Source organism: Podarcis liolepis (assembly GCF_965112155.1).
Source record: "Podarcis liolepis genome assembly, chromosome: 1".
Taxonomy (NCBI): domain Eukaryota; kingdom Metazoa; phylum Chordata; class Lepidosauria; order Squamata; family Lacertidae; genus Podarcis; species Podarcis liolepis.
In genome coordinates, this window is record NC_139554.1 from 27,318,545 (window position 1) to 27,346,022 (window position 27,478).

The 27,478-nt window shown below is 43.8% G+C and overlaps 2 long non-coding RNA genes across 2 annotated transcripts; both read left to right on the top strand.

The window, feature by feature from the left end:
* The first annotated feature begins 5,057 nt into the window (after positions 1-5,057).
* Positions 5,058-8,982, top strand: LOC310705219. The gene is made up of 3 exons (XR_014525194.1): positions 5,058-5,865; positions 5,963-7,300; positions 7,598-8,982. It is a non-coding gene; the product is annotated as an uncharacterized lncRNA (long non-coding RNA).
* Positions 8,983-13,099: 4,117 nt separating this feature from the next.
* LOC310707306 lies at positions 13,100-17,610 on the top strand. The gene is made up of 3 exons (XR_014526422.1): positions 13,100-13,160; positions 13,975-14,127; positions 17,396-17,610. It is a non-coding gene; the product is annotated as an uncharacterized lncRNA (long non-coding RNA).
* The last annotated feature ends 9,868 nt before the right edge of the window (positions 17,611-27,478 follow it).

Sequence of the window (27,478 nt, forward strand, 5' to 3'; positions counted from 1 at the left end):
TAAGAGAAACTTCAGCTGTATAGCCCTGGTTCAAATATATAAGGAACAGGAAGCATTCCAAGATAATATACTCATATATTTTTCTTTTTTAAAAAAATAAAAAAATGAAATCCTGTGCTACTTTACAAACAACTAAACCACTTAATTTCAAAAGCTTTCATCTTATTCATGCATTTAAATAGAACCTAAATTGGCTCTGTAGCTCATCAATGCTGAGACATCAGGGTGTAAATTGATTCCATCTACATGGCACTTCTGGTACTTAAAGCAAATCAAGAACAGGTAGTTCTGTGGGTTGCTCTGCACAGTATGAGGCACCCTGCCTGGCAATGGCAAAGTGAACAACATTTAACAGCAAGTTTCAGCTAATCCTGGCTCACTGATGAGTGAAAATGCCAAGGAGCGATGGGAATCTGTGGCCCTCCAGGCATTCTTAGAGAGTACAACTCCCCTCATCTTTAACTATTGACCATTTTGGATGGGCCAATGGGAGTTGGAACATAACAACATCTAGAGAGCCAAATGTTTCCTACTCCTCTCTTGGCTGATTGATGAGGATGGAGGCTGAAGTTTTCTCAATAGAAGAGATCTAGCTACTGCATTCCCACTATTCTGCGTTTTGCATCTGTTGTAATTTCCATAGCCCCATACATATACAGTGGTACCTCGGGTTAAGTACTTAATTCGTTCCGGAGGTCCGTTCTTAACGTGAAACTGTTCTTAACCTGAAGCACCACTTTAGCTAATGGGGCCTCCTGCTGCCGCCACACCACCAGAGCACGATTTCTGTTCTCATCCTGAAGCAAAGTTCTTAACCTGAAGCACTATTTCTGGGTTAGCAGAAGCGTATGTAACCTGAAGTGTATGTAACCCAAGGTACCACTGTATAGCACATGGCAGTGTTCTAATCTTGAAATCACCTTGGTACATTATGATTACTAATTCTGCAAAGGAAGTCACACAGCTGTACTATCACCCAGAGTGATGTTTCCCTTTGCAAGGGGCTTCCCAAAACCTGATGATCAGGTTTCGTAAATCTCTCTGTAGAGCACTGTACACTAAACGGAGCCTAAAGTCCATTTGGGCCAAGCCAGATTGAAATAGGTCCAGAAAAATTTACTGCTTCCAACAGAGCTGAAAGATAATGTGCCATAATTCACTCCCATCTGGAAATGAAATATTTGAGGGTGCCATCCTGTGATTTTTCAGCTTAGAAAATGACCATGAAGTAATTTTATTGTGTTTTAATATTTTAACTTTTGTATGTTTTAAAATATGGTTCCGAGTTTTGCTTGATTTTCCTGTTTTATCTTTTATAAACTGGTTTGAGGGTTTTTCTTAAATCAAGAGGTGTATAAATGTTATGAAATGTAAGGGAGGGATTATTTTCCATACAGATCTCACAACACTTGCCTTTTCCAAGGGTTCAGGCACCTGCCATTCATTTAATAAGTGAACCACCCTGAGACCTGTGGGTATAGGGTGGTATACAAATATAATAATAATAATAATAATAATAATAATAATAATAATAATAATAATAATAATAATAATAATAGATTTTAATGAACACCCTTGTAACTGGTCAAGTTGGGCAAAAGTCATAAATATAAGTATTAAAACTTCACATTTATTTTCCATAGAGGTAAGTTTTCATTTCATGGGATAAACTGTTTCCTTATTTGTAACTCATTGGGATCAAGAAAAGGATTCCTCCCACCTATGGTCATAGATTTATCTGTAGAAAACCTTCCATTTCCTCTTAAGTTACAGCTCTCAGCTGTAGTAACATCCTCCAAGGGTACCCTCCCTTTAATGGGAAATCTGTGCCAATGTGAAGCTTATGTAAGCAACAGATGAGGATATTATTCATTGTAAGTATAAACCAAGATTTGCATTTGGGGGTTCTTTGACATCACTAAAAGCTTAAATAAAAATGGGTTGGCTGTTATGCACAGCAGAAGAGGAATTAACATAAAACTAAGGATAATGTTGTCACTTTCAATGTCTGGTGTTTTTTTTAATGCCAGTGAGCTAATTCTATTTTTTGGAACCTATAGTGCCTTTGTCTGTGTATCTATTGGCCAATTGACTTTTAGGAGAACTGAGGACTTTTAAAGTACTGAGAACTTCACTTTCTACATATACCTCCCAATCCTGAAAAGCTCTGGCTTGCATTCTAAGGCTAACCATTAACTTGGGAGTAAGCCCCAATGAACTCACAGGGTCTGACTTCTGTGTAGGCATGCTGATCACTGTGATTTAAGAGAATGCAATATTCTAGAGATGATGAAAAAAATTATCAGAAACCAAGGTCTTTCAAACTGTTTGTTAACAAAAACTCAAGATTCTAGTTCCACACTGAATATAGTAATCTCAGAGAATTGGCCTACAAGATCAGGGATGTCTTCCGTGGGTCACACACAAGTTTAATATCTGATAAAATGAAAAGAAAGGATCCTAGGCTAGGACCTTAGAATCCTAGATCTAGAATGTGCATACCCATAATAGCGCTATATGTACAAAAAGAGGTTCAGGCTTATTCACACATTACACTGAACATGTGTTTGAGTAAAAGAGTGTACACTTGTTGATTTGTACTACCCATGTTTTGCAAATAGGTGCATGGACTGTACATCCATTGAATGCAATAGGCATATTATTTGCAAGCGTGCAACCTAAATGTTTGTGTACACAGGTACACAGATTGCACAACCGTTGACTATAAAGTTGAATGCACACCTCCACTCTGATATTTCTGCTGCGGACACCCACATGCCTGAGTTGGAAAGCAGGAGAAAACCGAAAATGATTTTTTTTTTCACCTTTGCTGAACTGTTTTGGGATTTGATTAATATTTACTGTTCTTATTTGCTTTTAAAATGGCTTTATTATTACAATTTTGTATTTACTTTAATGAAGAGCAGGTGAAAACTGCCTTTAAAAATTAAGGAAATAAATAAAGCCGGCTTTCTCATTGAGCCACTCATTCGAGCAACTGTGGTAGAACTTCAAGGACTCTTTGGCTGGAATTGTTCCAAATAATTCATGTGGCCAACCTTGGCAACATCCTCAAAGTGAATGGAGTGCCCAGCATCAAGTGACTGTGTGGTTATGGCGCTGTATCTATGAGGTCCTCCTGAAAAAATTGTTTATTATATCAGACATAGTTACCATGTGATTAATTTTGGTTTAATTCATTTTGTTACCCATCAAAACGTCCATCCATATTTCTTCAGCTGTGGTATAGATAAATATACATTAATTTCACTGCTCTGTTTTCTATTCCTTGATCTTATGCATGGATCATATAATTTTATTCATTGCCGTAAACAACCCTGTAGGAACAAAGAATATTAAAGGACATAAAATAAGGTCATTAACTACAGAGTATTACCTTGGCAGGTTACTCAGCTAATGACCAAATATGAAGCTGGAAGTTTCAGCAGGGTATTTTAATAAAAATATTCAGCTAACTGGCTGGCAAAACTATTTTGCACTGGCAAATAAAAAATGAGAAACATTCCACTCCCGAACCTCAGCATAATGCATTTGTGAACATGCCAAGTATTGGAACGGAAGGTTTGTGGGTCACTTCCTACATGTACTTCCAAAGGGTGCTCATCAATGGTTCCTCTTCATCCTGGAGAATACATATGGTTGTCAAGCCTCTGCTTAAAGACCTCCAAAGGAGGAGACTCCACCACACTCCTTGGCAACAAATTCCACTGTCACTGTCGAAGTTGCTGCCAAGGAGTGTGGTGGAGTCTCCTTCTTTGGAGGTCTTTAAGCAGAGGCTTGACAACCATATGTCAGGAGTGCTCTGATGGTGTTTCCTGCTTGGCAGGGGGTTGGACTCGATGGCCCTTGTGGTCTATTCCAACTCTATGATTCTATGTTTCTATGTAACAGCAGAGATAGGTGGATTAGATGAGATGCAGTTCTCCGAATCTGTAGGGCTATGCTCTTCTAAAAGCTCATGTTTTACACTGGTACCTCAGGCTAAGTACTTAATTCGTTCTGAAGGTCTGTTCTTAACCTGAAACTGTTCTTAACCTGAAGCACCACTTTAGCTAATGGGGTTTCCTTCTGCCACTGCGCCACCGGAGCACGATTTCTGTTCTCATCCTGAAGCAAAGTTCTTAACCCGAGGTACTATTTCTAGGTTAGTGGAGTTTGTAACCTGAAGTGTATGTAACCTGAAGCGTATGTAACCCGAGGTACCACTGTATGTCCAATTCACAGGAATGGAAAATGTTGTTTTATATTCATTTTACATACAAAAGCATTTGTACCTCACCTTTCAGTCCTCAAAAAGCAGGGTATGAGATATGAGGAGAGACCCTAGTCTATTACCACCCACTGTGTGCATTCATTCAAGGTATGTGCTTCCCCTCCTCAACAGTGATCCAAAAACTACTACTACTACTACTACAGTGGTGCCTCGCAAGACGAAATTAATTCGTTCCGCAAGTCTCTTCGTCTTGCGAGTTTTTCGTCTTGCGATGCACGGTTTCCCATAGGAATGCATTGAAAATCAATTAATGCGTTCCTAGGGAAACCGCCTTCTGAAGGCTGGGGGGGGGGACAAGGGCTTTTCTTCCCACCCCAGCATTTTAAAAAACCCTGGGACAGCGGAGGACTTCTCCGCTGTCCGGGCGATCTTAAAATGCTGGCGGGCGGCATTTTAAAATCGCCCCGGGACAGCGGAGGACTTCTATGGGCTTTCGTCTTGCGATGCAAGCCCATAGGGAAATTCGTCTTGCGAAGCGCCTCCAAAACAGAAAACCCTTTCGTCTTGCGGGTTTTCCGTCTTGCGAGGCATTCGTCTTGCGGGGTACCACTGTACTACTATTATTATTATTATTTGAATTTATATACCTCCCTATACACAGGGGTCTACTAGTTACTACAACCATTACCACATTTTTTTACAAAATCAAATATTCAGCATCATGACTTTATGCATCAGTTTTAACTCACTGCTTTCCGTGGTGATATGAAATAATTCAAATATGAGCACATCGACAGATGCTACATTTATTTCACTTCACAGCAGCTCAATCCGCCCGCCTGCCAGTGGGGAAAATAGTTGCCCTTAACGAAACTATTCGTCAAACCCTTCCCGAAATAATAATAATAATAATAATAATAATAATAATAATAATAATAAAGTCGCTTTTAGACAGGTCCAGTCCTTGCTAGATCATTTCAACTTCGCATGTAGAGTAGTTTCACCAGGCCGCCCATTTCACTCCCGCTTAGCCAGGTTGTCAGCGGGCCTCAAGCATCCGCATCATAGAGTAAGACTTATCAAGTTGGTCAAGGCGGATTTTGAGATGGGGATCAGATTTCTGGAACACTACAACGGAGTCTCCCTATGGCTGGAAATCCTTAATTTGGCCTCTGGTTTCCAGGTCCACTCCAATGCGCGTGCCCGCCTAGCCAGGCTGTCAGTGGTCTTAGACACCCGCACAACAGGGTCCGCCTCCCCAGGTCGGTCAAGGCAGATCTGGAGGTGTGGACGACTTGTCTGGAGATCTACAATGGGGTATCTCTATGACAGGATGTCTTGAATCTGTCATCAGACTTCCAGGTCCAATTGGACGCGGCTGGGTCCTTGGGCTTTGGCTTGTACTTCAAGGGGCGCTGGTGTGCACTACGATGGCCGACGGCATGGCAAGGTCAGGCCATCACGTGGGATCTCACCTCTCTTGAGTTCTTTCCAACAGTGGTGGCCGTTCACATCTGGACGGAAGATTTTCGAGATCTCCACATGTGCTTCAGGACCGACAACCTGGCGGTCATGAACATTCTAGCCAGGCACTCATCTCGGTCTGAGAGGATCTCCTCCCTTCTGCGGGCGTTCGTCCTCCGGTGCCTTGAGTACAACATAATATTTTCAGCCAAATTCGTACCCAGAGCCAATAATGACATTGCCGATGCCTTGTCTCGATTTCAGATACCTCGCTTCCGGTTGCTTGCACCTGGAGCACGACTGTTGCCCGAACACTTTCCGGAGCACCTGTGGAATGTGGGAGACGCAAAGTGATACAGGGAGTATTGGCATCCGTGACACCCTCCACTCTCAGGTCCTACAAGAAGGCCTGGTGTGATTTCCTTGGTTTCAGGTCTGGGTTATCTGGGCTCTCTCATGACGTACCTCCTACCACTGACTTGTCTTGCAGTACCTTTCCCATCTCGATGATCTGGGACGTGCTCCTAAAACCTTAAAGATTCACGTAGCCGCCATCAGCTTCTTTTCAAAAGCTACATTTGCTCATGACCCGGGTAGCGACTTCTTGATCTGTAGAGCCATTGAGGGTTGGGGCAGGTTACAACCTCACAGGGCCGAGGGCCGTAAGCCGATTTCTTACGGGTTATCACAGATACGCATAAAACTCAGGTCAATTTGCTGGTCCAGGATCGAAGCACGTCTCTTTTCCGTGGCATACGCTATCGCCTCTTTTGCGCGCTTAGAGTTGGTGAGGTGGTGTTTGAAGTTAGTGGCACGAGGTTCAACACGCGGCCTCCGGTGCAAGGACGTGCAGTTGTCCGATTCTAACGTGACAGTGGATATACGTCAGTAAAAGACTGATCAGGCTGGTAAGGGTGTCCTAGTTAAGCTTGCGGCGTCGGCACAGCAGGGCCCATGCCCGGTAGAGGACACTAGGCGGTACCTCTACCTCAGACCGCCCGGCCCGGGTCCGTTTCTGGTCCATGAAGATGGGTCACCCTTGTTGAGGCACCAATTCACCAGAGTACTTCACAAGGCTATTGAGGCTTGTGGTCTATCCTCCCAGGAGTACACCGCGCACTCATTTAGGATTGGCGCCGCAACCACGGCTGCGCACCTGGGGCTACCGGCGGACAGGATCAAAGAAATGGGCCGGTGGAAATCCAATGCTTATAAGTCTAATATGTGACCTGCAGCTTTACCCTACTTATCTGCCTTTTCTTTTCTGTCTTTTACCCCCAGCTATGCTCAGGAGAAGCGTGTGGATTTGCGGCCACAGTATAGTTCATGGGGCCCGCGTACGAGCGGTGAGCTGCGGCCTTGCATACAATCTTGGCCTTCCACATGGTGTTCGAGTTTCCTGGCTTTCGAGAAGAGGCATGCGTTGGGAGGAGCTTATGCCATTGCTGTGGGAGAAAGTAGCCAAGTTCGGCCCTCCCGACATCCTTGTAATTCATTTGGGGGAGAATGACCTCGCTAACAGAGGGAGTGTGGACTTGTTGTGGAGCATAAAAGAGACCTGAATGCATTTGCAGCCTTGTGTCCCAGAACAACGGTGTTCTGGTCCTCCTTCCTGAAACGAACTGTTTGGCGCGGTGCGCAAAGGCCCTCCTTCTTGAAACGAACTGTTTGGCGCGGTGCGCAAAGCTGTATGGCCATTGAAAGAACCAGGAAACTCTGGTCCTTGAAACGAACTGTTTGGCGCGGTGCGCAAAGCTGTATGGCCATTGAAAGAACCAGGAAACTCTGGTCCTTGAAACGAACTGTTTGGCGCGGTGCGCAAAGCTGTATGGCTATTGAAAGAACCAGGAAACTCTGGTCCTCCTTCCTGAAACAAACTGTTTGGCGGGGTGCGCAGAGGTCCTCCTTCTTGAAACGAACTGTTTGGCGCGGTGCGCAAAGCTGTATGGCCATTGAAAGAACCAGGAAACTCGTAATTCGGGCGGTAGCCCGTTGGGTGCGCTCTATGTATGGCCGAGTCATTTATCATGACCGTATCCGGATTGGCGACCAAGCTTTATACCGGAATGACGGCGTCCACTTATCGGATCTGGGGAACGACATTTGGTTAGCTAGTGTCAGCAAAAGCATCTAGAATTGGTTGCAGCTTTGAAGGTATTGGCGGCGAGCCTTTAGCTCGGGTGGCGGTTAGGCATTGGAATAATGTGTTGTGGTGTGTCGAAGTGCTAGGTGTGGCCATCGCCTATGCCTTCAATTTATAGGGGTATTCCGGTAAAGGAATCTGGGGGTCGTGTATTCCGTCCGATGCCTGCTTGGCAGGAGGCCTTGGCACGACCCTCGGTGACAGCAGGGGTGAGCCTATAGTTGGATTAGCATCAACAGGCTCCACCTACTGGTGAATAACCCACTTGTTTCGATCCAATGCCTAAGCCAATACCTTTCCATTGCTGTAATCAATAAAGTTGTGGCCTTTTCTAGCCCATTAACCTTATATCACGTGTCCCTGTGTCTTCATTTTACTTTGCGGGGGTCGGGTCCTCGAACCACAAAGACTCTCCTCCCTGAAAGAGAGGGGAGTGGTTGTGGGCGGGAGCCCGATCACCGCTCCTAGCAGGGGGCGTTGCCCCCTGCCTCCAGCTCACCTGGCTGGCACTCACGCCCTCCCGGTGGCCGCCCAACCAGGTGCCATGGGGGGGCGTGTCCAGCAGCCTTTATGCTGCAGTGCCAGCCTCTCCCCGGCCTCATTTCTCTTCGTCGTCCTGTGCGAGTCACCCACCCTCCACTCCCTTTGAGTTAGGGCTTAGGTCATTGGCCTTGCTACGGACCTTAGGTTGGTCGCCCCGGTTGCCCGGGGGACCTGGTAGGAGTTTTTCCATTTGGCATTAGGCTTTTTGGTTTTTTCGCCTACCTCGTAGCAATCGTCACAACTTTCTGGTGGTATTGGTGGGTAGGTTAGGCATTGGAATAATGTGTAGGTTAGGCATTGGAAGTGCTAGGTGTGGCCATCGCCTATGCCTTCAATTTATAGGGGTATTCCGGTAAAGGAATCTGGGGGTCGTGTATTCCGTCCGATGCCTGCTTGGCGGGAGGCCTTGGCACGACCCTCGGTGACAGCAGGGGTGAGCCTATAGTTGGATTAGCATCAACAGGCTCCACCTACTGGTGAATAACCCACTTGTTTCGATCCAATGCCTAAGCCAATACCTTTCCATTGCTGTAATCAATAAAGTTGTGGCCTTTTCTAGCCCATTAACCTTATATCACGTGTCCCTGTGTCTTCATTTTACTTTGCGGGGGTCGGGTCCTCGAACCACAATTATTATTTGAATTTATATACCTCCCTATACACAGGGGTCTACTAGTTACTACAACCATTACCACATTTTTTTACAAAATCAAATATTCAGCATCATGACTTTATGCATCAGTTTTAACTCACTGCTTTCCGTGGTGATATGAAATAATTCAAATATGAGCACATCGACAGATGCTACATTTATTTCACTTCAGTAGCCAGACCTTTACATTCATCTAGAACGCTATTATTAGAACTATTTTCCAGCAGAATATCAATAAAGTATATTTTCAGTTGTTGTAAAGGGGTGTTCCTAAGTCCAGAAGCAGCTTCAGAGTCTCCGCGTGATGTTTGATTGACCTGCAAAAAAAGAAGAAGTAATATTGCTGTTGTGAGCAGCAGGCTAATCAGCATGTAAGCTGAACTTTCTGAATGATCTGCTTTCCTGTTAAATCATGTGGAACACAAGAATGGACTCGGTGATCCACAAATGCGATAACTGGAATTGATCTCATCCCCTGCAACTTTTGGCCATCCCACAAAAGTTTTGACCCATTCACTTTTAGTGGCTAAGTAGTAAAGTGACGGGATGTGGGTGGTGCTGTGGGTTAAACCACAGAGCCTAAGACTTGCCGATCAGAAGGTTGGCAGTTCGAATCCCCACAACGGGGTGAGCTCCTGTTGTTCAGACCCTGCTCCTGCCAACCTAGCAGTTCGAAAGCACATCAAAGTGCAAGTAGATAAATAGGTACCGCTCCAGTGGGAAGGTAAACAGCGTTTCCATGCGCTGCTCTGGTTCGCCAGTAGCGGCTTAGTCATGCTGGCCACATGCCGGCTCCCTCGGCCAATAAAGCAAGGTGAGCGCCGCAACCCCAGAGTCGGTAAAGACTGGACCTAATGGTCAAGGGTCCCTTTACCCTTACCTTTAGTAAAGTGGCTAGAGCAGACGTGGCCAAAATGGTGCCCTCCAGATGTTTTGGAACCACATCACCCCAACTATTGACCATGCTGATTGAGGCTGATATGTTGGGGATCAATAACATCTTGAGGACCCTGAATAAGCTACCTGGACTACAGCGTTGGGCAGAGTGGAGAGACCCAAGTTCAAATTCCTGCTAAGCCAATGGGCCAATCACTTTCTCTTTTAGCCTTAGCAAATTTCCAGGATTGCTGTGTAAGATTCACGTCCTTCTAGAATGTGGACCCTGAAAGGTTGCCTGAGAGGGTATGTGGCCCTCAGGTTAGAAAACTTCCCTCACTTCTGATCTAGCATTTACCACTTTGCTTCCTGGGGGAGGCTCACATTCTTTACCATGGATCATGGATTTCCAAGAATGTATTGTAAGCAGGTGCTCGTGATCTCCCTTGCCTATATTGTCCAGTCAGGATAACAAATCTCTTGCCTTCCCTACCAGTCGGTTGCTTCTATTGTGAACATTTTGTTTTCCACAGTTTCTGGGCCCTCATTCTGTCCTACGGTGCTACTAGCAAAGGGCTTGGTTCTCTCACAAGGAGAATTTATTGTCACAATAAAAATAAAGCCCCTTTCTCCACCAACACTCGCAGCACAGAAGACAGAGTGAATAAGCTTTGGGAATTTACAGTAGAATACCACTGGGTCATAGTACCAAACTGAAAAGTTGGCTCAGCAGACAGCTGTAGATGGTAATAAAGAAAAGGTTGCCTAAGGGAGAGAACAGAGCAGTTTGATTTGTTAGTGGAGAAATGTACATTATTCTGGAGTGTGACAGCCCAGACATTAGGCTGGGTTTGTATTTTGACCAGCCAGAGACTTTGTCAGGGCAGCTATTTTCATGCTCTTGTAAATTATTAGCTCAAACAGAGTGCTCAAGAAAATGCAAGTTTACTTATCACTTTGGGAAGTGTGCCATTTGGTACAAGACGGGTCATTTTGTTTTTTAATAGCATCGTTTGGAAACAACTGGCTTCCCCCCCCCCCCTTTGTGATTGGTCAACGGTTGAGAAAGACATTTCATGTAACAAGGGCAAGAGAAATATGGACACAAGCAAAATATGTTTGCCGTGTCCAGTGGGTTGTTGTTGTCCTTATGACTGTTGTAGCCCAGAGCCTCCGAAGGCTAGGACACTGATTCTGTTCCAGGTGAAGATGACACATCGGGCCTGAGGATTGACTTGAGCTGCCTGCCCCCCTGCTACTTCATAATGAACCGGAAGGCTGGGGAAAACAAGGTTATTTTTTAAATTCTGTGAGTTGAAGGCAATCTCAGACTTTAAATACATTTCTTTGGGGGCAAGTATATCAAATTCAATTGGCTTGCAATTCGTAGCATTCTCTGAAGTTGGGTTTGGGTGACTGGATGGATGGATGAGGGTCTGTAATGGCTACTGCAGATGCGGGTGAAGCGAGTACCAATAAAATAATCTGAGAAGCCGACTGCTCATACTTCCTACCTCTTGACATTTCAGGGAATGGGAATGAAAAACTGAGAAGAGATAGAAAGATAGATAGAAAGATATAGTAGTTCCATGTCACAATTATATATTCATTTTATTACATGAATATCCTGGGACTCAAGGCAGTGCACATGGTTCGCTTCCCTCAAACACCACCCCTGTGAGGTAGGATAGACTGAGAGGGTGGCTGGCCCAAGGTCATCCAGTGGACTTCATGGCTGAGTAGGGAATTGAATTAGTATCCTAAGGCAGTTCTCCACACTTGCATGCTACATTATACATTCTTAAAATTATGTATCACTTTGCTTCCTAAAAAGGCATTTAATGAGATGTACAATTAAGAAACAGAAAAGTTCCATACAAGTATATGGCAGCTTAAATAATGGTAGTAAAGGTAAAGGGACCCCTGACCATTAGGGCCAATCGCGGACAACACTGGGGTTGCAGCGCTCATCTTACTTTATTGGCCGAAGGAGCCAGCGTACAGCTTCCGGGTCATGTGGCCAGCATGACTAAGCTGCTTCTGGCGAACCAGAGCAGCACACGGAAACACCGTTTACCTTCCTGCCAGAGTGGTACCTATTTATCTGCTTGCACTTTCACATGCTTTCGAACTGCTAGGTTGACAGGAGCAGGGACAAAGCAACGGGAGCTCACCCCATCGCGGGGATTCGAACCGCCGACCTTCTGATTGGCAAGCCCTAGGCTCTGTGGTTTAACCCACAGCGCCACCTGTGTCTCTTAAATAATGGCAGTAGCGATCTACAAAAAAAATAAAATGAAGGAGGCAATTTAAAAGTTTAACTTTTTAAATTAAAAAAAGTCTGAGAGAACAAATAAAATTTAATTCCATATCTGAAGTCCTACATGGAAGTTACCTGGCATGCATTGCTGGGTTGCTTGATCCAGCTGCTATGGGCCCCACAAAGCTGAACATCACACACAAAGGAAACCTGAAGCAAGGCCTAATAATTCAATTGGAGAGTTATAATATTGCTCCTGCATTAATGGTAGTGTGGTGAAAAGTATTGGGGTAAGTACTGTAGGTAGATGCTGCATAAAGTCAGATGGGGAAACAGGAATCGTCTGGTTGAGGTATCCTGTAGATCAGGGTAGAGAAGTTTTTTGGCCTAACAGGCCAGATCCATATTGGTTGCCAGACCCATGGACCAGGTCTGATGGGTAAGAGGGACAACCCACCTGTCATTCATGGAACTTAATTATGACATCATTCAGCTTATGAGCGGTGACTTCAACCCTGCTTTCTGGAGGGTTTAGCTGTATGATTCAGTTCCCCACAGGGAACTTAGCTGCATAACTGACACAGTCACCTCTCAACCCCCCCCCCCACACCACCCTTACCTGAGGACATCACACACAAGTTGCTTACAGAAGTTCCATAGGTCATCCATTGAAATATATGTGTTATGTACTGAAGTTCTCACCCTGGGCCAGCAGGGGGATACTGTAGATAGTTATGCAAATAAGGGATCGAAAGTGGCATTCAGTGACTGGATAGTTTTAGAAGATTGTTACAGTTACATTGTACTGGAGCTCTATATAAGCAGGCTGACTGAGCTCTTCAGTTCAGATCTGTTCTGGCCTGTGAATAAACAAGAGCTGTTTGAAGAATCGCTGTGTCGTCTGATATGTTCACCCACAACTTAACAATAAGCTTGCTAATATATACAAATAATTTAATTTATCATGCACAACCTGCTAAACAGAAAGGTAAAGGTTTCCTAATTTCATTTCTAGGCTCTTGAACACAATTCAGAGAATTGAGTCAATGGGCAAAACTGCAGCTCAGTATCATAGTAGCAGGCACCACTATTAAGGGGGGGGGAGGGTTGCATAGTGGGAGGCATCTGTGAGGTGAAATAAGTTTATGAGAGAAATAAAAGAATAGGATTATGAGAAGAACAAAAGGTCTGGGGAAAGGGATGGTGTGAGCACTATTGGAAAAGGAAATGAAAAAGACAAAGAGGGAGAGGGGGAGAGGTGTAGAGTGAGATCAAACAGCTCAGATCTTCCCAAGAAGCATCGGGTGTTTGAAGTCCACAAAGATAACACACCTTGTCCAATCCTCTTCAAAGATCAGATTTCAGGGAGCGAAAGGAAGAGGAGAAGAAAGAAAAGGAGGGAAAGGGATGGGCTATGGTGGTATTGCCTCAGAAATGCAAAAGGAAATCACAGAGACGGAGAAGCATTTTGTCCTGACAAAGTGAAGTAACTGTGAAGAGTATAGAAAAGTCAAACAGTCACCCTTCATGGGATTCTGAGATTTAGGGGCAGGAAGGTGGTTTGTTTTGATGAAAACAGAAGGCTCCATACATCAAGTTAATCATGAGCAGAAAATGTAAGGAGGGCACAGCAGAAAAGCAGTGCCCATTTATTCTCCCATTCTCTTTTCGAACAGCACAGCCAAATCTGTGCCAGATCTGTTTTAGAGGCTGCTTTTCAATGGATGCTACCTTTCAGGAATTAGTTAAATGTGCCTGTGTGTTTAACATGACCCTGATGGTTTCTTTTTCTCATTTTTCAGAGAAAAGGTCCTCCGGGATGGACTGATTTATAACACAGAAGCGGTGGGTGTACACATGACTGAACCTTTGCTGAGCCTGCTGTTTCTCCACCATGGACTGTCCCCTCGCCCTGACACCACTTTCCTTCACTGTGGGGTTCCAAACATACGTTTGTAAGAATAAACTCACAATTAGAGCACCAGAGGTGGGGGGAGGAGAAGCAGCTGGCAAATCAATTTGTTGTGAAGTGACTTTTCTCTCTTCTTCTCTTTCTTTCTTTCTTTCTTTCTTTCTTTCTTTCTTTCTTTCTTAAATCCATTGGGCTGATACTAGGGATGAGTAGGAATGGAATGGTCTCATTTTCCCAATCTTCAATTCAGTTCCCCACATTTCCGCAGCAATCTGCAATCCCTCCCTCCCAGAAAATTCTAAAGCATTTTAGTATGAATTCCCCTAATAAACTCATTTTTGTATGTAGTTTTGACTAGCACACACATTTGTGCAACCCTTTATCCTACTATAACACATTTTTGTGTTAATTTCATAAATATATTGATTTTTAGGCACACTTTCCCCTCCACTTCACTGGAGAACCACATCACAAAATTCGATAAGTGTGAACTTTGGAGGATGCCTGTGTTCTCGTTTTGTTTCTGAAAGTGTGAGTTTGATAGATTCAGCTTTAACTGTGAACTGGATCAAATTTCTCCTCCATTGCCTCACTTTTGCTTTTGTATAACAGTTTCGAGGGGAATCATCTATGATTTTTTTTTTTTTGTATTTGGGCTTTAATACTCTTGAAATGTTAATGTTTTGTTTTCTTTGTTTAGCATTTGTATTGTTCATATATTTGTATTTGTGCATCAGTTCTTTGTGAGCTGCCTCGGGTACCTTTTTTAGCCAAAAGGCGGCATATAAACAAACCGTAATATAAACACTTGGCAGAGCGGGCAGAAAAAATTCATTGTTTGGCTCTACCTTTGTTTTTACAAAGACTTAGGCATATGAAGATGCTTGAATATCTTGAAAGTTCTAGAACTGGCATGAAGGTATTTATTCACTGCTTCTTAGACCACATATAAGTCCTCTAGGGAGCAGCAACTTCTGGCACAACAAACAAGTTTATTTTATGGCTTGTGGGCAATAGGGCACCAGCAATAGCATGTTGCATTTGAACATGACAATTGCACGTGGCAACCTGAAGCCCATTCTCCCCATCATCCATGAAGATCATCCTGTGTCCTTGGACAAATTGCTTTCTCCCTGCCTGTACCTGTGAAGATGAATGTGACAAGAACCGTAAAGCATTTTTAAAAAATGGTTTCTCTTACCAATCCCTTCTATTTTCCCTTTCAAATCGAGCACAGCCTCATTCACATCCAGTCACCAGGAATGCTACAAAATTTGTATGCAACAGAAAGGCCTCCAAAATAGATAGACACATAAAGCATATAGCTATAGAGCAACGAGGAACATAAAATATGTGCCTTTCCCACCTCAAATGGACCCATATTGAAGAGATCTAGATGAATGAGGCTTTATTGTGTTCAAGGTGACATAACAAAGAGAGTGCCTCTATGCATGCTTCTTAAAACAGGTCTGAACAAACTATCTGCAATCCACCCAGTGCTGCTACTTGGCCATCTCAGCCATATTCAGATTTACAGAAATAAATTGAATGAAATCCATGCTTAGAGGGCTGCCACAGTGTGATTTGAGCTTCGTTGTTAGTGATCATGCCCAAGCCACTTCCAGAGAAGTGCACTGCTCATCTCCCTACAGCTTATATCTACAAATATACTGTATAAAGCAAGCATAGTGAACTTGTAGCCCTCCAGATGTTGTTACACACTACAAAACCCATCATCCTTGACCGCTGCATGTGTTGACTGGGGCTAATGGGAGTTTAAGTCCAACCTCTGTTCCCCTGATGTTTCCTGCCTGTTCCCCATCTCTGATGTAGAGCATGATCCTTCCTGTACTTTCTAAAAAGCGCACCATGAAAATAAGACACAGCAAAATGGGAGATGAAATACTCTTTGTCATCGCCATCATAAACTTTATTGCAGTAGCCAAAGGCCATGGCATCAAATTACTCTTCATTGCTATGAGTGAAATTCCTATCAACATTTCGGTCCTGGAAACCTAAATCCCTGATTTAGAGAAGCTGTCCTGGTTTCTGATTTGATCCCAGAATGTCCCACTTTTCCTTAGGATGTCCCTATTTTCATTGGAGTAGTTTTGGGGGATATGGAGTTATCTGACCCACCATGCCATCTGAAGGCAATCCTGTATAGGAATTTTTTTTTAATGTTTAATGTTTTATTATGTTTTTATATATGTTGGAAGCTGCCCAGAGTGGCTGGGGCAACCCAGTAAGATGTGTGGGGTATAAATAGTAAAATTATCGTTATGGAATGTGGTGTTCCTATTTTCATCGGAGAAACATTGGAAGGTATGCTACCACAATCAGTGTTATTAATGACCTCAGGCCCTACAATCAGCAGGAGAAACCCTATTGGTAGTGTCACCACTGAGCACTGGCTACTTGATGCTAACCCATGACAGGGCCTTCTTGGTGGCAGTGTCCCTTTTGTGGAAAGGTAAAGTGCATCTGTCTCCCTTATTATTAACTTTCAGGATGAACTTAATAACATTCTCGTTTACCTAGGCATCTGGTAGCTAGCAGATACTGATCCTTACAACTACAGTGGTACCTCGGGTTAAGAACTTAATTGGTTCTGGAGGTCCGTTCTTAACCTGAAACTGTTCTTGACCTGAGGTACCACTTTAGCTAATATGGCCTCCTCACTGCCGCTCAATTTCTGTTCTCATCCTGAAGCAAAGTTCTTAACCCGAGGTACTATTTCTGGGTTAGCAGAGTCTGTAACCTGAAGCATCTGTAACCTGAGGTACCACTGTGTTTTAAAATGTTTTTAGATGTTTTTAATATGTTTTTATTTCTTAATTCCATTGCTTTACTATTTTAGTGTTTGTTGCCCTGGGATCCTTTGGGAGAAAGGATGGGATGGAAATTTAGCTAACCAACTATTTAGCCACTAAGGACTTTTAGCTGCACAAGGGAATGTCCCTCCCTCTCCCTTCCCTGTGAGCCCCCCTGCTCCCACCCCCTACATCTGCTCTGGGATTTCCCCAAAATCTTCTGGAGCAGATTTCAGAAAGGAACAAGGGCAAATGGGGGCAGGAGAGGAAGTTCCATTGCACAAGCGGAAATTCTTGTGCTAGTGGATCTATTTAGTTGGATACTACCATTAATAATACAAATAAATACATTTGACAATGCCAGAACCTCCCACTCTAATTGTCCTTTGAAAGTACTGTGTTTAATTATAGTAATTTAGAGGTCATAGGTGGAGTCTAACACTAGTACAACGGAGATCAGTCTTTAATGTTTCCATGCATTTTCTCCACATTGAACAGGCTCTCCAAATACGTTGTGAATACCCGCAAAATCCCAGGAGTTTTCGTTCAGGGATAGTCACAGCAAACTGACTGAAAGTAATTGACATGACCCATATTCCCTGATGAGCTAGTCAGAGACGGAGAATGGAGAAGGTGTTGTTATGGCTCCTTAAATCTAACCAGAGAGCCTGTAAGGATAGCATGAACATTTAACCAAGGACAGCATAAGTGAAATTACTGCCGTACATGTCTATAAAATAATGTATGGATGTATTTTAATATGTGTTTCTATTGGATTCATTTGTTCCGGCTTTGTTTATTTTCTTGATGCTCTTGAGTGGAGCAATAAAAAAGATGAAAGGCAATATGAGCCTGGAGAGAAGGAGGTAGAATAATAAAGCTGCAGTTATTAATGATCTGTCCTGCTTGGTGCAATAAGACCCTGACAGCTGTCAGGTTTCAGACACATCAGACCTCTTGTGAAATGTAGTGAGAATATCACAGGGCTGTTATAATTCTCGGGCAGTTGCAGAGGTCCAACCTTGGAAGTCTGACAAGCCCTGTGGAATTATGAATTGTTTAATAATATGACAGAGGACTTTTATTTGACAAAGCAGAAGGGAATTGGCTGTGGGATATGTGTCCTTCCAGTCCACTTGATGTTGCAGCATTTCACCGTTTGCACCATTTGCAGTCAGCCACAGGGCCCAGGCTTGATTAGAGTTGCCAGTGAAATTTCACACAAAGCCAGGTGTGAAGTGAGTTTGTGGGTGCCGCTTGGGGCAGAAACACCTGAGGAATTTCACAATAAGTCAAAATAAGACCAAGAAAACCACCTCAAGTTTAGGGATTCACATGCCTTTAGCTGTTCAACAGATTCTTCTTCTTTTAATTAGGTGACAAGTGGAGGAGCATCAGGCTGGTTTCTAGATGTTTCACTATCCCTCATCAGTATTTCTCAATCCAGCAAGTTGTCAGGCAGGAGCAACAAGATGAGGACAGAGTCTGGAAGATGCCCAGGGAAAACCTCAGCCTGAACAGGAAGTGATTATAGAACTTCCTATTTGAGAGAGTCAATGCTTCTGGAAAGAATGACAGTTATACATGTCATTCCAATACATGTCATCTCAAAAGAGCCTTCTTCAAGTGTGTGTCTGACCAGCTTATTTATATGCTGCTCAAAAATTAGCTCTGTCCTGTAAGATCTTAAAAACAGGTGGTTTTTGAGCAGTTTGTAAAGAAACAAGACCCTGAAGAAGTCTCATTCAAGACTAAATGTATTGGGTTTATGTGTTAATAAGCTACAATCTCTGAAAAACATTTCTTGCTCTTTTTGTTTACCTCATTGGATGCTTCCTAGCTTTTGTAGGTTTCCTTGGGGAGAGTCAGTGGGCAGCCTGAGTGGGTGCAGCCATTGCAGTACCTGGGAGCCCTTGCTTAGCCAGAGAAATAGACCAGCCTGTAGCCCTAGACAGGCCAGCTTGTGCACAGAACCATAGGTATCCAGTTCCTCCATGAATTGGCCTAATTCTCTATGCCATCTAAGACGGTGACCATCACCACTGTTTGTGAACCATGGCAGTGAACCTTGTAAATTCACAATGCAGTATGTAAATTAACAATGCCTTGTCTGAGGAAGATGTTTCTTCTGTCAGATAGAAAGTGCTTGCTCGTTGATGATAAGCGACACTATTGAGGAATACTGCTCTTCCCCCAAGAATATTTGCTGAACTGTGTCTCTAGTCCCTGCCCTCATTTTGCCACCCACTCATCTGGACATTTTGGGAGGTCGTAATTGCTCAGCCCTCAGAGGCTCACAGCACCTCAAACACAAACTATTTACCGGGATGCAATTTACACATTAAAAGGGGCACACCAAAGTTACATTCACCTTAACCCTCAATTGCCCTCATTAATAAGGGACATCCCATGTTTGGGCACAGTGCTCTCAGCACAGCACCAAAAAACGCACAAGATTGGGGAGCCCAAAACACACATTTTGGGGTTCCATGCTCTCATGCATCTCATGTAACTTGCGCAGGCATGCACCTGGGAAGACGCAGGTCCCAGTTTTCAGCCTCAACATGTTGGAAGGTATACATTCACACCATATATTTAAAACACTATGATACCATTTTAAACAGTCATGGCTTCCCCCGAAAAATTCTGGGAGCTGCAGTTTGCTAAAGGTGCTGAGAGATGTCAGGAAGCCCCCTTTCCCCTCACAGCTACGATTCTCAGAGGTCTCTGTGAAGAGGGATAGATGGTTAAACCACTTTGAGAATTTTAGCTCTGCAAGGGAAATAGGGGCTCTACTAACAACTCTCAGCACTTTTAACAAACGGCAGCTCCCAGTATTCTTTTAGGCGAGCCATGACTCTTTAGAGTGGCATCATAGCACTTAAAATGCATGGTGTTAATGTGACCCTTCTTTAAACACTTGGGGTTTCACGTATCAGAATTCAGCACTCTATAAACACTGAACAATAGCTTGCATTTGCTGTTGTTGTGTTTGTGTGTAGAAATGAGGTCTATTAGAATAATGAAAGTCCTTGAAACCACGGCAAATTTCTTGAAATAGCCATTTTGCGACTGTTGCTGAATCCCTCCCCTCCCTCCCAACACATTGTGCATGTGAGTGGTGATTGATCTTTCTTCATCTCATTCTTCTTCGCTGGACATGCATGACAAAAGACCATTTCAGCCCTTGAATTGCAAACTCAGAGGCCTCAATCGCCTCCCTTTACTCAGGCACTTAAAGGCAACAGACACAGCTTTGAATAGAAATCACTAGTGTTGGAATGCAGAGAAGCAGCGATTCTGCACATTTAATAAGAGAAGCCGTAACTTCTCTCAGCTCCGATATACCTCGTTTGTTTGTGGTTTTATCTTTTCTGGCACTCTGGTCCACAATTCCATTTTCCATTGACCTTCAGCACTTCTAGCGTCTGTCAACCTGCTTCTGCTGACACCAGCAACAGCTACTACCATTCTGTTATGCATAACAAGGAGCTTTCACATCTGAGTTGATTGTTATGATTACAGGCAATCTGCTGTTCCATGGGTCTCCAGCAACCATATAATATGGGAATGCGGGCATTTTAACAGCATTTATGTAAATATAGCACATAGAGACAACAACAGTATTTACACAAGATTCAGCCCATAGCTTTGCCTTTGCCTTTAGTAAATATCTAAAGCCCCATACCTATGCTCTGGACATATCAGTGTCCTCTCCAATTTCAAAATAGGGAAGATGGACTGAGGGCTGTAAAACGGATTACATCTGAGCATCACTTCCCAAGTCTGAGTGAGAACCAAGTCCCTTTTGACATAGACCAGTGTTCTTTGACCTTGGGTCTTCAGATATTGTTGGACTACAACTCCCATCCTCCCTGACCTTAGTTGTCTAAGTTGGCAGAGGATGATGGGTTTTGTAGTCCAACAACATATGTGGACCCCAAATGGAAGAACAGTGATGTAGACCACGGATAGCCAATCTGGTACCCCTCTCCAGAAACTTTTGGGCTGCTACTTGCTTCAGCTGCAACCAGCATGGCCAATGGTCAGAGATTGTAAGAGTTCTATTCCCACAGCATCTGAACAGCACCATGTTGGTAATGTATTGCTCTTCTTCCCACTGTCCCACTCAGATAGGATTCCTGCTCCATGTTTGCAATCATGGGATTATTTTCTATCACATGACAGTGTATGTTTTCATTCCACAGAGTGGGAAGTGACAGAGACAGGATGTTTTGGTATTACTGTGTTCCGTGAAGTGGGACTATTGTCCTTTGTTCTTACTCTTTGCTGTCTGATGAGAAAGAGGAAGGAGCTGAGTCAGAATGCTCAGAGTGTATTATATGTAAATAAAAGTAGATTAGCCAAAATGCTGTGCCGCTGAGCTTGTTACGCAGGATCCTTAAGCATGCTAATGCCTTTTGGTATCAGTCGCTGTGATGTTCAGGCTGGAGAAAGCTTTTAAAGCTCCCGACTGACTTACCAGGAGGGAGAGAGCATGCCAGTCGGGCATGTGTCTCTGCCAGGGTCCTACACGCAAGTAGGACAACCCTAACACTTGCCTCAGCTGCAACCAGCTGCAGTGCTCAGAGATTGTAAGAGTTCTATTCCCACAGCATCTGAACGGCACCATGTTGGTGATGTGTTGCTCTTCTTCCCACTGCCCCACTCAGATATGCTCAGCACAACTGGGATCTGAGAATGTGTAAATCCTCCTCAGGTATTTCAGGATCGTGCTGCTGGCCTTGCCCTGTTGTGTCCCTGTCCCTTTGTGTTGGGAAGGGACCTTCTGCAGAGGGATATTTCTCTACTAATTAAAGATCAGGATTCTAAATCCTAGGGATCTCCATAGCACAGTCAACTACTTGAAGTGACTCCAGACCCCCACTTGGATCTTCCTTTGCAGTGTGGCTTGAACAAAAGTCATGCTACAAAGGAAATATGGGTCACCTGGTGTCATAGTGACTTCAGGCGATTGGCTGGTGAGTAACCCCACCCACCTGTCTGTAGTCAGGCCCCGGTGGCTGGCTGAAAATGAATCGATATTCCTACTTTAGATAAACCCAAATACTGCAGAAACACCTTACATCTCTAGTAACTCTTCCTCCAAAGGAAGCCAAATCCAAAAACATTGCTTCGGAACCTTTCTTTTTGCTCAGGGAAGTTGTGAGGCTTTAATAACAATATAAACATGTCGCCACAGTGAAAGTTATACGTCACTGAAGAACACATTAAATGTTTAATGCTCCCCCATCTTTTTACTAGAAGAGTATTAGATAAAGAAATGTCTACTTTAAATATTTATGACTTTAAGATCATTATTGTTTATGTGTGCAATCGGAATTGATCAGTTCTGTCTCTGCGAGATACCAGAAGATCCAAGAAGGGTTATTGATGTGTTGACTTGCCTTGTATAGATGAAGAATAAGTTAGTTATGGTTCATGTACACAGGAGAGTCAAAATAAATCTGCATTGTAAAAAAAGGAGGCAAGCTGACAAGCTTGTTGTTTTTCTTCAAAAACAAAAAGCCCTCAAACACACATAAAATCAGCACCGTTCAAATACAAACCACATAAAGAATAAATATCAAGAAGCACCAGAGGAAGTGTGTGGAATACAAGTTAAAGGTGATGAGAGCTCCAGTTGATGGAGTTTTTGAGGATACATAGCAAATAAAACAGTCCTATGATAAATTAAAGAGCTAAGCCCAGGCTCAGTGCACACATAATGAATTTATACTTCCAATAGATAAAAAATCATTTAGAGAGCACTGTTAATATGCACCACAGCTTTCTTTCAGTCTGAAAACAAATGTGTAAGATAAGTTCCTTTTTACGGATAGGCAGATCTTACAGAGGGCAAGTACTAGGAATTTCTCCACATTAGACTGCAGGTAACTAAATATATGCTTCATCATTTTGAATGTAATGGCCTTGAGCTCTTGCATGGAGACCTTTCAAAGCAATTGTATAAAGCTGCAAAATCATGTACAGCACTTTATTGGAAATCTCCCATGTAGACTTCTGAGCAAAAGTGGATTGTAAGCAGGGCTTTATTTCTAGGAATAAAGGAGCCAGTATGCACCATGCCCCCTGCATCCAACCACCACCAGCCCACTGTCATTTGCCTGCTCACACCCCTTCCCCACTACCATACGGCCACAGCTTGCCTGCACACCCACTCGCTCCTGCCCCCCTCACACCATTCCCTGTCACCTCCTCCTCTGCTGCTTCCCACAGCAGTAGCCACGGCCTCCCGGACACTCTTTCACAAGACACTTTTACAACTGGCAACGTGCCTTCCAGAAACTTGCCAGATGATTGTAAAAGGGTCACACCAAAGCTCCTCCGTTTCTGGCGCGACCTTTTTACAATCGTCAGGCCAACTTGGGTGCCAACTTGAATAAAATATTGTGGAGGCCCAGGTAAGCCCTGCCGCACATGGCGCAGTGGACACACACCATTTGAATGAGAATGCCCATCAACTTTGGGGGATCCCCGCCCCCTCAAATATTTTATTGTGGGGGCCAAAGCCCCCATGGCCCCTAGGAGTTGGCTCCTATGTCAGGCACATTCCTGAAGGCACTTTGCCAATCCTAAAAGGGTCACGTGAATTTGTAATGCTGGGGGAGGCGGGCGGAGATGTGGTGGTACGGCATACTAGCACACACCACGTCAAAAAAAAAAAAGCACTGATTGCAAGTCTGGTACAGTAGGCAGCATCCTCAGGCCGGGGTGGATGAAATAAGAATGTGGGTTGAAACAGGCCACATCTTTGTTGACCAAGGTGAAATAAGCAGGGATCGCGTGGTATTGGGGTAAGAATCTGTTGGCCAATAGGACTTTCCATCTGAAGCTAAATATACCATCCCTGATAATCCACTGGGGAATCCCAGGGGAGTTAACAAGCATAATCAGGAACCAGGAGTACGGTGGCCATTTTGGGTGCTGTGATCTTACATGATTTTGTGCCGTGATCTCACCCCGAAATAAACACTTGGGGGGAGCATGATCTTGCACGGTGCTCCAAAACACAAATTTTGGAGTGCCATGAGAACACATGCCCATCTTTTGGGTTCTATGATCCCTCATGGCTCACGTGGGAGAATGGACGGGCAGGTGTGTGTCCTGGTTTTGGGACGCCACAAGTTTGTAACAGGAGCTGGTGCTCCTCCTCAAGTCCCCTGGGCAGTCCACCCATGATTAGATGCTGCCCAGTGCCATTTCCACCCAAGTTCTGACAATTAAAGATTTGCTTATGTGCCTAACAATAACCTGCTATCAAGGATAGGGAGGAGTACAGGTGAACAGTACTTGGAGAGCCACAGGTTCTGCATCTGAGGTAGGAACAGACCCAAGCCAGTACCTACTATTTCAAAAAATAATTTGTAATTCCAGTTGGTAATTTTGGAAATCCTTTATTTGGCACTTTCTTGATTGCCTGATTGATATTCGATCTCAACCACCTCTTCATTGTTCAGAAACCACCAATATGAAAATATGAACAGACCCTCCATTTCTGCATGGGTATACCTAGACAAAAGCAACCGTCTTAATTAATCAAATTAAATCAGCAAGACACTTCTGATTATCCTCTTTTAGTCCAAACTAGCTTCTATAATGACAACTGATGCAAAAATAATTAAACCAAGGCAGAGTTGAGTGGGGAAGGGTGGAAGAATATATTTAGGGTTTGAAGAGAGGTAATTAGTTTTGGCAGGTTATTTATGTATGTTTATGTATGTAAATTGAAAAATTAGCTGTTCTAAGCAGAAGCAACACATTCCAGTGTTTGCTTTGCTGCATGGGCACAGGGGTGGGGGTTGGGGGAAAGGAGAAAAGAGAAGAGAAGTTGGGCAACAGCAAAAACTTCCACTAGTGTTCACACTGGGAAGGATGGAGTTGAACAAGACTTTTGTTCTGTGTTCTTAATCCCTATCCTGAAATTGTCATTCCTCTTTAGTGTGATTTCCCTGGGAAAGACCCAGACTATTGGCCCTCACTCATGTGGTTGGGCAAGTTAAAAGTTACCCCACTCACACGCGAATTGGCAAGTGGATGGCTGATGGTTAAGGAAAATAAGTTTAAAAACAACAAAAAGCTATTGTAATATAAGGTGAAGGTAAAAAGGTAAAGGACCCCTAAATGGTTAAGTCCAGTCAAAGGTGAATATGGGGTTGTGGTGCTCATCTCACTTTCAGGCCAAGGGAGCCGGTGGCAGCTTTTTGGGTCATGACAGCTTTTTGGGTCATGTGGCTAGCATGACTAAACCGCTACTGGCACAACGGAACACCATGATGGAAGGCAGAGCACACGGAAACGCCATTTACGTTTACCTTCCCACTGCAGCGATACCTATTTATCTCCTTGCACTGGTGTGCTTTCGAACTGCTGGGTTGGCAGGAGCTGGGACAGAGCAATGGGAGCTCACCCCATCGCGGGGATTCAAACCGCCGACCTTCTGATCGGCAAGCCCATGAGGCTCAGTGGTTTAGTATAAGGTTAATTATAAGGAATGGAATGTGAATTAGAAATAATCAAGGAAATAATGTGGCCACAAGAAAAACATTTGGACTCATCAAGAACAGAGTGCGGGAAACCAATTTTTTTGGGGGAATGTATTAAATTTGTTTTAACGTGGCTGATTTAGTAATAATTTGGAAAATCAGTAAAAATGATTTGGGGTGCCACTCACAGAAAAGCAGCTCCCAAACAGTGAATATAATTTTGAAAAGGCCACTAATGTGTGCTCACATGCAATGTTCAATGGCTATACAGTCTGTGTAGTTGTGTATACAAATAGTTGAGTGCCATAAGTCAACAAGTGTACACTCTCTCACATTTGTACATGTGTAGAATGGCTTCTGCCTGCGTTCATTGTAATGTGTGAACAAACCTTAAGTCTAGTCTTAAAGGACAAAACTCAGAGAAGTAAGAACAGTCTGTATAATTAGAATCCATATAAACATGATCAGGGACAACTGGAATGATTCCATTTCAAGCCTCCACACATTTACATAACATGTGAATCAGTTAATAGTCATTCATCACCAAGCTAGACCAAATGAAGTCAGTTTCGCCTTTCTGATTTTAGCGAGAAGATTCTGTTTCTGCCCCCACTTCAACCAGAGGTGATTTTTTTCAATCCACTCCTGCCCCATGTGAGTTAAACATTGTCCCTGGGTCCACGTGAAGACTTGTTGTGGAAACTGTATGCCTCCCAGTCCTCTCTGCTGAATATAAAATCCTCGAGTGGAACTAATGTGACAGCAAAATGAATTTCATTTAAATGCACAGTACATTCCTTGGCTTGCTTGGGTCAAGGCTTTAGCGGGGGGGGGGGGCTGTCTTGCAGGCTGTTGTTTTTTTATCCTCTCCTGAGTGCCAAGATACCTCACCTGCCTTCTTGGGTTGGAGGCAGGGCTTTAGCTGTCTTCTAAAGAAGAAGCATGATGGTTTCTCAGACAGAATTAAATGGAGGTCATGGACTAAGGCTTAGGAAAATCCTCATCATTCTGAGTGCAAAGTGGAATGAATACTAATCATGTCAACCTATGTAAGTTGGAGTCCAGCATTATTTTTGCAGCTCTGCTAGTGGATCACTAATGGTCAAAAACAGGGTGCCCAAAATTTTATTTTTACTTATCTTTCAAGGAGGATTATGAGGCCTTAAGAGAGCAGGAACATAAATGCCAATAATCAGTAGATCTACTTGCAGGGAAAGCTACAAACCTATTGTGATGAAATGTTAATCTGCACAAATCACCTGCAACTGAATTAGAGGATGACGCTACACATTGAGTCAGTTTGGATTATCTTTCCTGGCTTCATAAACCATGGTCAGGCTTTCATGCTCCTCCTTCCCCCCTCCCTTGCCAGTCAAAGGCTTTGGCAGAGCACCTCCTCCTTGAACACCAGCTGTTCACTCCCATTTATTTGTGCCTTTGCTCATTCATGGGAGTGAGCACGAGATGTGCATTTGAAAACCAACAGAAATCCTTTGTTCTGCTCACACTAGTATATACAAGTTCAAAGAACTCTTGAGTTAGATGTGGCACTAAAGGAAACCTGATCAATTTCAGTGGTTAACAATTATTAGCAAGCATTGGGGGCAAGATTCTCATCAGGACCACAGAGCACAATGAAAGAGGTATTCTCACTGGGACTGTAGCTGGGAAATGATAGGTTAACAGCCCCTCCCTGCAAGCTGCAGTTCTGATGAAAATCCAGCACCTTATCACTTGCTAATAATTATTTTTAAAAGCCAATGCACTCCCTAATTACCGTATTGGCCTGAATATAAGCCACACTTTTCCCCAAAAAAATTGGGCCGTGAAAAGTTAAAGTGTGGCTTACATTCGTGACCTTACAGTCCGTCCCCCCCCCCCCCAGGAAGCAGCCCAGGGGTCTGCCCGCCACTCCCAAGCCTTTCCTGGCGCCACCTTGGGGAGGGAGTGCTGGGATTGCCTTGAGGTTTTAGTGCGAGGAGGAGGGAGCACAGAACGCTCAAAACCGAGCACCGGCACCTGCTTGGGGAGTGGGGCACCGAGCGCTGACTGCCCCCCACCCCCCGTTCAGAGC